General features: G+C 49.1%; 1 long non-coding RNA gene across 1 annotated transcript; it reads right to left on the reverse strand.

The window, feature by feature from the left end:
* Positions 1-339: 339 nt before the first annotated feature.
* Positions 340-6,962, reverse strand: LOC125153640 (uncharacterized). Its single transcript, XR_007147533.1, has 3 exons — positions 6,876-6,962; positions 686-796; positions 340-609 (listed from the first exon to the last, which is right to left on the reverse strand). It is a non-coding gene; the product is annotated as an uncharacterized LOC125153640 (long non-coding RNA).
* Positions 6,963-11,918: the final 4,956 nt, after the last annotated feature.

An 11,918-nucleotide genomic window follows, 5' to 3' on the forward strand; every position in this document is an offset into this window, starting at 1 on the left:
GAATTAAAATGACTGATTTTGATAAGAACATTTATCACAGGGGCGCCTGGGTGGCTCAGTCTGTGAAGCATCTGACTTCGGCTCAGGTCACCATCTCCCAGTTCGTGGGTTCAAACCCCTTGTCGGGCTCTGTACTGACAGCTCGGAGCCTGGAGCCTGCTCCGGATTCCGTGTCGCCCTCTCTCTCTGCCCCTCCCCCGCTCATGCTCCGTCTCTCTCTCTCTCTCTCTAAAAATAAATAAACATGAAAAAAGAAAAGAACATTTATCACAAAGCTTACAAGCTTGTATCATTTACCTATTGCTAAATGACACCGAATGACACACAACTACAAAAATATCAGCATCATGCAACCATAAGCATTTATTGTTTATGCACTCTTGGAGTTCGCCGAGCTTGGTCGGGCTCATGCTTCTTTGAGTTTACTCTGTTCGGTACATCTCTCATCACGCTCTTTCCACGAGCAGCCTACCATGCCCACGACCTTCTCACGGTGATGACAGAGGTATAGGAAAGCAGACGGAAACATGCAAGGCTTCTTGAAGCGTTGGCTCACCCCTGGCGTACCTTCACCTCTTTTAATTAGCCAAAGTCTGGCAGAGGGCACGCCTAGAGACAGGTATAAAGAATATTTGCAGTCTACCATACATACCCCAAACTGGAAACAGCTCAGATGTCAACCAACCTAGTGCGGACGAATGAATCAGGATACAGTCCCCAAATGGAATATATTGTAGGAATAAAGAGGAGGAACGTGCCATGGCTTCACTCAGCAATATGGATGAATCTTATCGGCCTAGTACCAAAGGAAAGGAGAAAACACAAATGAATAAATACAATACGCACCTATCTTGTAAAGTTCAAAAAGAAGGAAAGCTTGGGGCACCTGGGTGGCTCAGTCGGTTAAGGGTCCAACTTCGGCTCAGGTCACGATCTCATGGTTCGTGAGTTCAAGCCCCGCGTTGGGCTCGGTGCTGACAGCTCAGAGGTTGGAGCCTGCTTCGGGTTCTGGGCCTCCCTCTGTCTCTGCCCCTCTCCCACTTCCTCATTTTGTCTCTCTCTTTCAAAAATGAATAAATTTAAAAAAAAAAAAGAAGCAAACTCAACTATATCGTTTATAGATACTCACATAGGTGGCAAAAACATAAAACAAAGGAGGAAAATGGTGATCAGAAAAGTCAGAATGGTGGCTAGTCTCTTCTAGGTGTCCTGGTCAGAAAGAAACAAAAGAAGGATGCAGATTTCTCTCTCTTGACCTGGACTGTGCTTACGCAGGCAGCTGCTTTGTGATGATTTGTTCAACTGTGCATTTCTAGTTAAAAAATTTTTTTTTCTGTATGACTGTTTTTATTTCCCTGCAGTTGGCTTTTTTAAAGTTCAGTCCTAGCTCAAAATGAAAAACTACGAATTACGGATGAAAACCATCCACTTTTGCTTCTTTTCAGTGATGGGATGATCTACGTGTCACAACCTCCATTGTTTCTTCGGTGACATCAAGGGAACACCAGTCCCCACTCAGGCCTGTCCTGGGGAGTAGATGAGAGAGCGCACAGGAGAGGGTTTTTCCTTCATACTAAATAAATAGTTGCAGAGAAGGAAAATATGTCTTTAACACCAGAAAAAGGAGAGGAAGACTCCATCCTGTTCCCTGGAGGTGTTTCTCGCGTGTTCTCGTTGCTTGAAGAAGAAAAACACAAAAAGGCAGAGGAGGGACTTACACTCAAGTCTACACGATTCAAGGGGAGGAGTCCCAAGGACCCAGAACACAGCCCAAGATGAGCCACCAGACAGTGTGGAAGCCCCTGGTACATTTGGGAAGCCCACCTGAATACGGGGTGCTTGAATGATTTCTCAACCTCACCGTCCCTACTCTTCACGTCCGAAGAAAACGAACTTCCTGGGGCGCCTGGGTGGCGCAGTCGGTTAAGCGTCCGACTTCAGCCAGGTCACGATCTCGCGGTCCGGGAGTTCGAGCCCCGCGTCGGGCTCTGGGCTGATGGCTCAGAGCCTGGAGCCTGCTTCCGATTCTGTGTCTCCTTCTCTCTCTGCCCCTCCCCCGTTCGTGCTCTGTCTCTCTCTGTCCCCCAAATAAATAAACGTTGAAAAAAAAAATTAAAAAAAAAAAAAAGAAAGAAAACGAACTTCTTGGTCCATAATTCCACCGCCGACTCTCGGAGGGGGGGCGTGAGCTTGGTGTGGCCCGCCACTTGACACAGTGCTCCTGCCTGACCGCCAGATGGGTCCTCATGGGAGGTCTGTCCCCCAGAGCAAATGGTTATCTTTAGGCCCATCCTTCATTTCTCCTCTTATCAGCAGAGGAATGTGGGGAGGCTGTCCGCATTCGCTGGGTAGGCGTTTGGGACTTTGTGAGGGTGAGCGCGTCCGAATGGGGGGCTTGCAGGCCTCCAGCACATTCTCAAGTTAGGTGAGTGAGACCTGCCACGGTGGAATTCTCTGGGCCAGAAGAAAGCGTGAGCCCCTGAGACCGCACAGATACTGTTAAAAAGAACTAGGACTTTTGAGGCCTTGCTGTTTGCAAACACGCCCTTAAGAGCTTTACACCAACGACCTCACCAATCCTCAGCCAACACTTTCAGCCAGCAACCAGGTACTATTCTTACCAACCCCCCCCCCCACCCGCCTTTAACTTAAGAGAATGTGAGGCAGGGAGAGATGGTATTTGAGCCTGAAGTGACAGGCAAAGTGGGGCAAGATGGCGCTGACACGTGTGCCCACGTGGTGGGCAAGATGGCGCTGACAGATGTGTCCGCGTGGTGGGCAAGATGGCGCTGACACGTGTGCCCACCTGGTGGGCAGCCTTGATCTGAGCAGCACTGAGAGAGGGTATGGGGCAAAGTGGGTACAGAATGGTGCCTGTGACCAACTTTCCAGACCTTTGCTCAGTGCCTTTGTTCCTTCTCAGACATCATACAAGCACACACATACACACACACACACACACACACACACACAGACACTTTCGGATTTAAGTGGAAAACCCATTCCGAAACCAACCACACAGAAGCCAGTCTTTGCTTCCCCACTGTTTCAGATCTTTTGCTCCAACACGTAGGGTCTTGGGCACAGAAACTAGAGAAATCGACAGGCCGCCTTTGCAGCCAGCCAAGGTCACTGTACCGTTTTCTGGCCTCTTTGGGCTCACGAGTTGCATTTCATCTGCTCTGGAAGTTGCCCTTTCTTGCTAGAGAGAGAGTTGTGGCAATAATCACCGAGAACAGGTACAGCCCTCCTGAGCTCCTTTCCCACCCCTCCCCCAGCCCTGCCACAGCTGTGGGGGCCTGGTCCTCTCTACTTTATAGAGAAGGGGAATTCCAAGGAGAACGTCGGGCTGGTTTATTTTTAATTGTTGACCTCCAAGCCCTTCTGTTTGCATCTGTTTATTAAATTGCGAGCTCAGCTGTGAAATGCCCTTTATGATGTTGTTTTATTGGTGGGCCATTCAGGGACCCAGCGCCACACAAACAGGATAAATATTTTTCTTTGCAGCACACACCCCACGTCGGGGTCCACGGAACAAGGGAAGCGAGGATCGTTTGTTTACGAGCTCTGATTCATTCATTACTTGGCGAGGAGCTGTAAAATGTAAATCTCACATTCCGCAGGACAATCCCTGCGCCAGCTTGAGCTCATTTGGAGGTGTGATGTTCCACTCAAAAGGAGGCTGTTAATTTTATTGACCAAATTTGGAAAGTGGGAGCTCCGAAATTAAATAGAGCCTTTGGAAAAGAAATGAACGTTTAGACCTGGAGAGTGGTGGTCGCATGGTTTGGGGTTTCTGTCCCCCACCCCCAGCCCCGCCCCCACCCCCGGAAGGAAACTTCAAATACCCATGCTGTTTGCAGAAAGCTTGGAATTGCTGCCTGCCTCATCTTCTAGTTTCAAAAGATTTGATCGCTCTGTGATGGGTTTGTCAGTATTAATTATAGCAACCTTTATGGAGCGCTTAGTTCCCTGCTTTAAATATATCATCTTGGGTAATTCACACAGGCACCCTCAGGGGTTTGTGCTACTGGTGCCCGGGTGATACAGCCTGGAAACCGAAGCTCGGCGTGGAGAAGGCGTTTGCCGTGGGGCCCCCCCGAGCTGAGACTCGGAATCAGATCTGCTCCAGGACTCGGGCGCCGCTCTCCTGCTCTCTGTTTGCCATCTCCGTGTCACTAAAAAGCTGGGTTTCCTGGTGCTTTAGAAACAACCTAAGTTCCCAGCAGTTACTAAGCAGCTACGGGCTGCAAATTCTCTCCGTTTGCTCCATACTCAGAACAAAAAAAGCGATCTGACTTGCCCAAAGATGTCAAGAGCCACACGCTATCCTCTCTGCCGGCCTGCCCCCCAGGGTCAGGCACGGGGTCCAAAAAGAAGAAATACCTTTAACTCCAAAGGGCACCCTTGGAGTTCCTTGGGCCCCACTGCACTCTTCTCTAAGCCTGGCAGGAAAGGGTAAATTGAAACCGAACGAGCCAGGGTTGTGCACTCAGTCTTAGATGGCAAGGTGCATTCGGGGCTCAACTGGGGTGTTTACCCACAGAATGAGTGGGCCCATGTCAATATTTGGACTTGGAGAAGGCCCAGTTTATAATTGTACAGACTTGCCTCTGAATTGGGCTTTGAAACATCCATTTGCCATGATCCTTCAAGGCCTCATTCTTTTCGTAGGGGGAGGCTATTTAGGGAGATTTTCTTTAGCAAGGTTGCTGGGGGCCGGCAGAGAAAAAGGAAGACAAGTTCAGGATGTGATATGAAAATTCACAACGTGGTTTGTAAAAAAAAAAAAAAATGTAAACCACGCCACAAAAGCTCTCCCATCAAGAGATGTTATTGTTGGTCGAATGGTAGCAACCATCTGGGTCTCTTTTAATGGCTAGGGGCCCTTCTGTGGATGGTACAGATGCTTCTTTTGTGATTGGTGCGATCTTGTAAATAGTTAAAATATTTACCAAGGCACCTCCGAGCTGGAGCTATCCCATTTTATTATTTATACCTTTTCAGAGGGACAAAAATGGAGGTGTCCCCTAAACGTGATGGATTAGGTTTATAAACAGCCATTATGGCCGTCAACCATCGAATGTCAGCTTCGCCTTTGTGTCTGTGCATTTCTAAGCTACCCAGTGATCCATGCATAAGATAGGAGGTTAAGAATGCGCGGAGAAAAGGCGTGTTGGCTCCAAGCAAGATGTATCTTCTGCTGATTAGAAATACAGCTGTAGAAAGTGAGGGGGACCCTGGGCAGGAGGCGAGCAAAAAGGGACGTGCGTGTGCACGTGTGTGTGCGTGTGTGTGTGTGTGTGTGCGTGTGCGCGCGCGCGCGTGTGCAGGAAGAAGAAAGGGAGCTGAGAAGTGCCGAAGTCACTGCAACCTGACACGCCGCATTTGGGTTCTCACCATTTGAGACTGGAAACCTGCAAGACCTCTACCTGCCAGCACCCTTCAGCTGTTTCCTTAAGTGACTGCAGCTGGCTTTTGTTTTCCCAAGATAAAAATCAGGAAATGCAAAAATTAAATAGGATTTGAGAAGAAAGAGGATGGGCCCTCCTGGGAAAGAAAGGAAGGAGCGAGCCAGCAGGTACCAAGACTTTGCCGGCAGAGGGAGAGCCCCTCTCGTCTCCTGGTAATTAAGGAAAACAGCTTAAAACGGGGCGGGGGCCGCCTGTGTCGCAGATGACCTGTGCCCTGCCTAGACGCTTAACTGGACTGCCTCACCCCCAAAAGTCAGACCAAAAGTGCTGGCTACAGTTGGATTTAGGAAAAGGGGATCTTTTTCAGTCAAACTATTCAGAATTCGTAACAGGATACTTTGTCAGTGTAATTAATGGGAGGAAACAAAGTTAACTTTTCTTGCAGGTAAAGGGGGTAAATGCAAATTATATTATTGTTGGCCCGTGATTGCTGCCCGGGTGTTGGGAACAGTTTCTGCCAAAGAGCGGCTTCCATTATATTTTTTACTCTGAAATCCCGGCTCCTTTAATTTCTCAGAGTTCGTCACTGATTTCCTGCCACGCTACAAACAACGCTGGCAACTTTGTGCCTGGATGGCTGGGAGGGAAGCTTAGAATTAAAAGGCAGAGGAGCTCATGCTTGCTTTAGAAAGGGACAGGCTCCGTGCGGCTGAAACAGCACGGAGCCACTCCAAATGTAGATTAGAAATAGAACTTAGGTACAATATTTCCTAGCCGTCTCCTGTAGGACTTAATTAAGAAATTGTGGCCTCAGTTATTGATTTATTTACTTATTCACTCATTTATTGGGGGGAACTTGGATGAGAACTTACTGATGGAACGAATATTAAATTCTCTGTCTCCGCGGCTTTGCAAATCAAAGAAAAAAAACACTTGGAAAACAGTTAAGAACCTAACGCACTTCCTCCTCAGACGAGTCAGCAAGGGACTACTCCATCCTGAGGGTCCCTCCTTGGGTGTTGTCTTACCACCTCCTAGAGCAATATCACACACACACACACACACACACACACACACACACACACACCAATCAGGGTGGTGTCTTCCACATTAGTATGCTGGCCCATCAACTAATTTGCCTCTGTAAATACTGGGATCTGAATCGCACCACTGTTGTAGCTACAGACTAAATAATTTCTCTCATCACTCTCTTTGGAGAGAAAAAGAAAGAAAAAGACACACACGCACACACACACACACACAATTTTCTAAAGAGCTTTCTCACTTAGCCGACCCTACTCACTCGCAGGCCCAGTGGATGATGATCTGACTCAGTGGGAAACATCGTCTATAAACCGGACTCTCTTAATAAACCTCCTTTAAGACAGTAATTTTACCACGTCTCATGGATTATAAGTAATACTAATAATTTTTATCAGCCTCCCCTCACGTAACACTCACAAAAGCCTAGCCGGGCTCGTCCGGTGGTTCCCTTGGCAAATTCTGAAACACAAATACGCTCCCTCCTGTGTTGGATTCCTCCTCCCCTGAATCTCACCCATTCATGAGTGAATTAGAACTTTCAGTAACTCAGAAAAAAGTTAACAAAGCAAAAAGAACTTGGAATGTTTCAAGCAATTGTCCCAAACGGTTCAACCATTTGGCTAAACATTCTACATGTTTATACAAAAATGAAAGGCATGTATGTTATAAATCACATAGTTCATAGGACCCATCAACACAGCCCAGATGTACAGAAGCCACTAATTGTATCCCTCCCACAGCCCTTGCTCTCCTGACGCACACACTCATGCACACACACACACAAACACACACACGGGCGCACGCGAGCTAAAATACTACATTTAAGTCTGAAAAAAACCACAAAACTTCCAAAAGGCTTATTCTTCTGCTCTTTTGGACAGCCATGGACAGCTACTTTGAGAATGGTTCTAATTATCTTTATAAGAAATAGGAGACTTGTATTCTCATTGACATCCCCCCCCCTCTTCCATCTACTCTGGAGCTTTAGAATATTCCTGTGAGGAACCAGCTCCAGAAACCGTGCTGACCTCTCTCCACGTTAGGGATGTAGGGCGGCCAACCAAAACACCAGCGAGGAAAATCCCCAAGTAGGGCTATCTGATTTAACAAACAAAAATACAAGGTACTCAGTTAAGTTTGAATTTCAGATAACCAATAAAAACGTTTTTAGTATAAGTATGTCCCCGTGTGATATTTGAGATGTACTTATACCTAACGGGCAAACCTACCCCGGGAGAGCCTGAGACCAGATATAAAACACCTAGACCTAGGAAGAGGCCTGGAGCCTCGTAACTGACCCCAAGAATCTTACTTCTTAGTGATTTTAAATAAGAAAGAGGGTGCTGAGTGAGGTCACAAATGTCCAGGTGTCTCGACGACACAAAACAACTCCCGGAGGGAAGTATCTCGGTGCAGGGCAGCAGGGCAGACCTATACCCCCAGAGGCCGTCACCAGCAACTAACCAGGGTGGACATCTAGTCTAACGTATAAATTCACTATTCCTCCCTGCAGCCCAATGTGACAGAGCTTCGATTATGCCCATTTTACAGACGAGGCAACCGAGGTGCAGCTTCCAGGGCCACACGGCCGCAGAACAGAGATTTTGACCCAGACAGCCCGGCTCCAGATCCGACGCTTAAAATAAAATGATACCAAACCATAACATAAACAATTTAATTTTCAAAAGGATCTAAAACCCTACGCATATGCTAAAATTAAAATGGCTGCTTCCCCATTCCCACCACCCCCCCCCCCCATCCCTGCCTCTGCCCCTGCTTTGTTACTGTCCCCGCCCGGGCTTGGCCTGCCCAGGGAGGAGTCCAGGGGAGGAAACACGGCGCGGAGGAACATGTGTGAGCCACAGAGAAGAGCAGGACAATGGATGGCCCCAGCAGTACCCTGCCAGCGGCCCCCGCCCCCACACCCCCCCCCCCCCCCCCCATTTCTCCCAACCTACAGGGGCAGACAACATGGAAAGGAGTGTGACTACAGGGCCCAAAGGAGGATCTCTGGCAAAAAATTTTTCTAATTTAAAGACCACCCAGGTGTGTGCTGGCCTGTCCCCATTTCAGGGTCTCTGCCTCTTGCTTTCCAGCAAGAAAAGAAACAGATGTGATGCCCATTCATGCCTAATGGAGACAGAGGGGAGGGAGGATCTGAGGGGTGGGGGGAGTTCAGGGCTGTCTTTGGCCTGCAAATTCAAATGTGGTCTTAAAGGACAGGGATATTAACTTCCACAGGGTTTAAGCCCATGGCTGTCACCTGTCAACTCCACGGCTGGCACGTAGTAGGCGATCAATACACATATGTGCAATTGAATTAAAAATTAAATAATGCAATCCAAAGTCTTGGCGGTGCCCAGGGAGTGGGTTTAGGACTGGCCTGGCCTTGGGACTTGGAGGCTGACCAGATGAGTCTCACTTGGTTGGAGTTGCCAGTTGATGGGGTTGGGGGCGGGGAGGGTGCTGGTTTCCCCAACCCCCTCCCTGGCCCGGCCAGCTCAGATTGTCCTAAACAATTATCCCTAAAAGGAGGGTGGGGAGCCCTGTTGAACAAATCCTCCACTTTTGTCTCCTCTGGGGCTGCAGACCGTGGTCCCTGCTTATTCAGCCCTCCCTCTCCCCCCATCCTGTGCCTGGGACGTTCCGTGGTTATGAGTCAATGATCAGACAGGGAAAGGGCATGCTTACCATAGGGAGGAGGATTCAGGAGGGCGCTGGGCTTTGATGCTGGCTCTCTTACATCCTGAATGCATGAAAGGCGATGGGAGGGAGAGGAAGAAGTATAAAAGCAGAAGGGAGAAAATGTTGTTACAAAAAAAAAAAAAAAGATGAAGAAGAAGAACAAGAAGTTAAAGGAAGGGGAGGAAAAAAAAGTGCCTGGTTTGAAATATTCTAAGTATCATCAACAAATATCTCTGGGAGACAAAAGCTAGTTAAAAACCGAGTTGAGATAAGCCATCTCCTCCAGTGACTCATCTTCCCAGGGAATAATGGCAAAGAGGCGGTGTTTAGGAGGGAAGTGATGTGCAAATAGCAGTGTCCGTGAAGCTGGGGTTAATTACAGGAAGGACTTCCAGGGTAATTGCCGATAAACAACGCTAGGAGCAGAACAGGGCACCACATGCTCGGAAGCCAGCCCTCTGTGATTTGAATAGGATCCCCAAACCCTGTTCCAGAGGCAGGGGCTGGGTGGCTCCCCAAATGGACACTTCGGAGGATCCTCAGGCTGGGGCCCCAGCCCCTCAAGGGCTGACCTAGTATCCCCACTGTCTCCCTCCAGGAAAGCTCCCCATGCAGATCAGTCCCTGCAAGTTCATTTAAAAAAAAAAAAATTATGAATAAAATGCTGTTTGCCATGCTGTTAGGGAGTTAATAACCCTGGCTTAAGGAAAGTCAAGAAGCGCCCTTAAGCCATCGGCTAAGTCCTGTCTGGCCGTGGAGAACCGGGACTGGTATCTCTAAGTGGTTTTTTGAAGGAGCAGATTTCACCAGGATGTACCAAGGGCAGTCATGTCTCTGCGTCAGGCTCCCTTTCAGATATAATGCCTGCAGTGTAACCGTCTAGTGGAAATACAGCTTGTGATAACGAAGCCCAGAAACCCACCCCCTTCTGGGGAGGCTTGTAAGGGGGACAGGACCCAGTGTAGACGGTAGAGGCTGGGAAGCACTTAGAAATGTCGACGCAGAAAAGCCTCCACTCCCGTGGAGTGGGTGAAAGACCACAGCTTCCTCAGTCCTCCTCTCAGAAGCAGCCCGAGGGCACGGGTGAGGAGCTGTCTCTCCAACTCTGAAAGTCCCTCTCCCACGCTCCGCTCACAGCTCCGTGGAGACCGACATGAAGCAGATGCTCAGTCCAAAGTGCCTCCAGCTGGTAACTATAGGGAAACTGACACGGGTGGGGGTGCTGCTGGCAGCCACCAGCCTCCCGGTGTGGCCCTTGGTTCGTCCACCTGTGAAATGAGGGGGTTGAATCCACATGGACTCTTAGCATCCCTCCAGGGCTCCCCGGCGATCCTCTGACACCTGGGTGCTCCTCAAACAGCTAATCCCAACTTGAGTGCAGGGACCTTATTCCACAGTGCCTTTTCTCTTCTCTACCACCGTGAATAATGCCTTTACCTTGGAAGGGACTCAGTAAATAAATGCACTGAATGGCTTTATGCATGCACGATGGGGTAACTTCTGTGGCTCTTTGTTTAAAATAAAACGTCTGTGGGTGGGGATGGGGCGGGGGGAGTGCGTCATCTTTCAGTCCTATAGCGTTGCGTTGAAAGCCCAGATAAGAATACATAGAAGGAATAGCTAACATTTATTGTGCGCAGGCACATTTACCCACTTTTCCCGATCATTTCTCAAAACATCCCTCTATAGAATCAGCTCTTAACATCCTCGCTCCCTGGATGAGGACACAAGATCCAGAAAGATCAAGTGATGAGCTATTAAGTGGGAAGCTTTGAGTGTCAGGCTCAGCCCCTTTTAACTGCAGAGCACTTCTGTTTAGCCTTCCCTAAATGCAGGGGAGGTCTGCACTCTGCTGAGTGCCCTTGGGCAAGTCGTTGGCCCAATCTGGCCACAAGGTACTTACTCCTCCTGAACTAGGGGAATCCTTGGTTCCTTCAGGAGTGGCATTTCAGGCTTCTGTTCATCCCTCAGGTCTCAGACCAGAGAGCCCCTCCTTAGGAAATCCTTGCATGCCCCCGCCATGGCCACCTACTCAATCAGATCCCCAAGATAGACTGCACTTTTCCCTTGAGTTACCTATCCGTTTTGTGGGGATTGGATTCATGGTTCCCTTTCCCACTAGACTGTAACCCCCTTTGGAGTCAGGATCATATCTGTATTGTTTATCTGTACGCCTTCCCCAGCAGCATACCCCGGAACGATACCTGACGTGAAGAAAATGCGCAAAACAAAATCTATCAAATTTTGGAGGGGCTCCAACAGCCGTGAGATGTGTGCGGATTGGGTAGGGTCAGCTTCTGTGCCCTAAAGAGATTCATAACCCCGGCCCCTGAGAAGAGCAATCAGATTCCCTCTGGAGCCTTCAAAGAGGACTTCGCCAGTTAAAACCGAGGCGAACCCAAGACATCTCTTGCTTAGGTCAAGGATGAACGATGTGCATCCATCCAGCCCGGGATGAATGTCCTACCGAGACTCCCCAAGTGTGGCGACAGAGACGGCTCCTCCGTCTCGTCCTCTTTCCCACACACTCTTGGGAGCAGGTGGGACTCAGAAGGGCATGGGGTCTGAATGTTCGAGGCTCTGGTAATCGACCCCAGCCTGTCTGGGAGGAGGGGGATGCCCTTTCGGATGCACACAAGCCCTCAGGAACACATCGTAGCAACCGAGCATGCTTGGGGAGGGGGGGGGGGCGCCTTTCTGGTTGTACACAGAGCCCATAATAAAAGCACAGTGAGGAGGCCTCACTCCCCAGCTGGTTGTGCACCCCCGTTCAGT

This window comes from Prionailurus viverrinus, chromosome E2 (assembly GCF_022837055.1).
Source record: "Prionailurus viverrinus isolate Anna chromosome E2, UM_Priviv_1.0, whole genome shotgun sequence".
In the NCBI taxonomy this organism is placed as follows: Eukaryota; Metazoa; Chordata; class Mammalia; order Carnivora; family Felidae; genus Prionailurus; species Prionailurus viverrinus.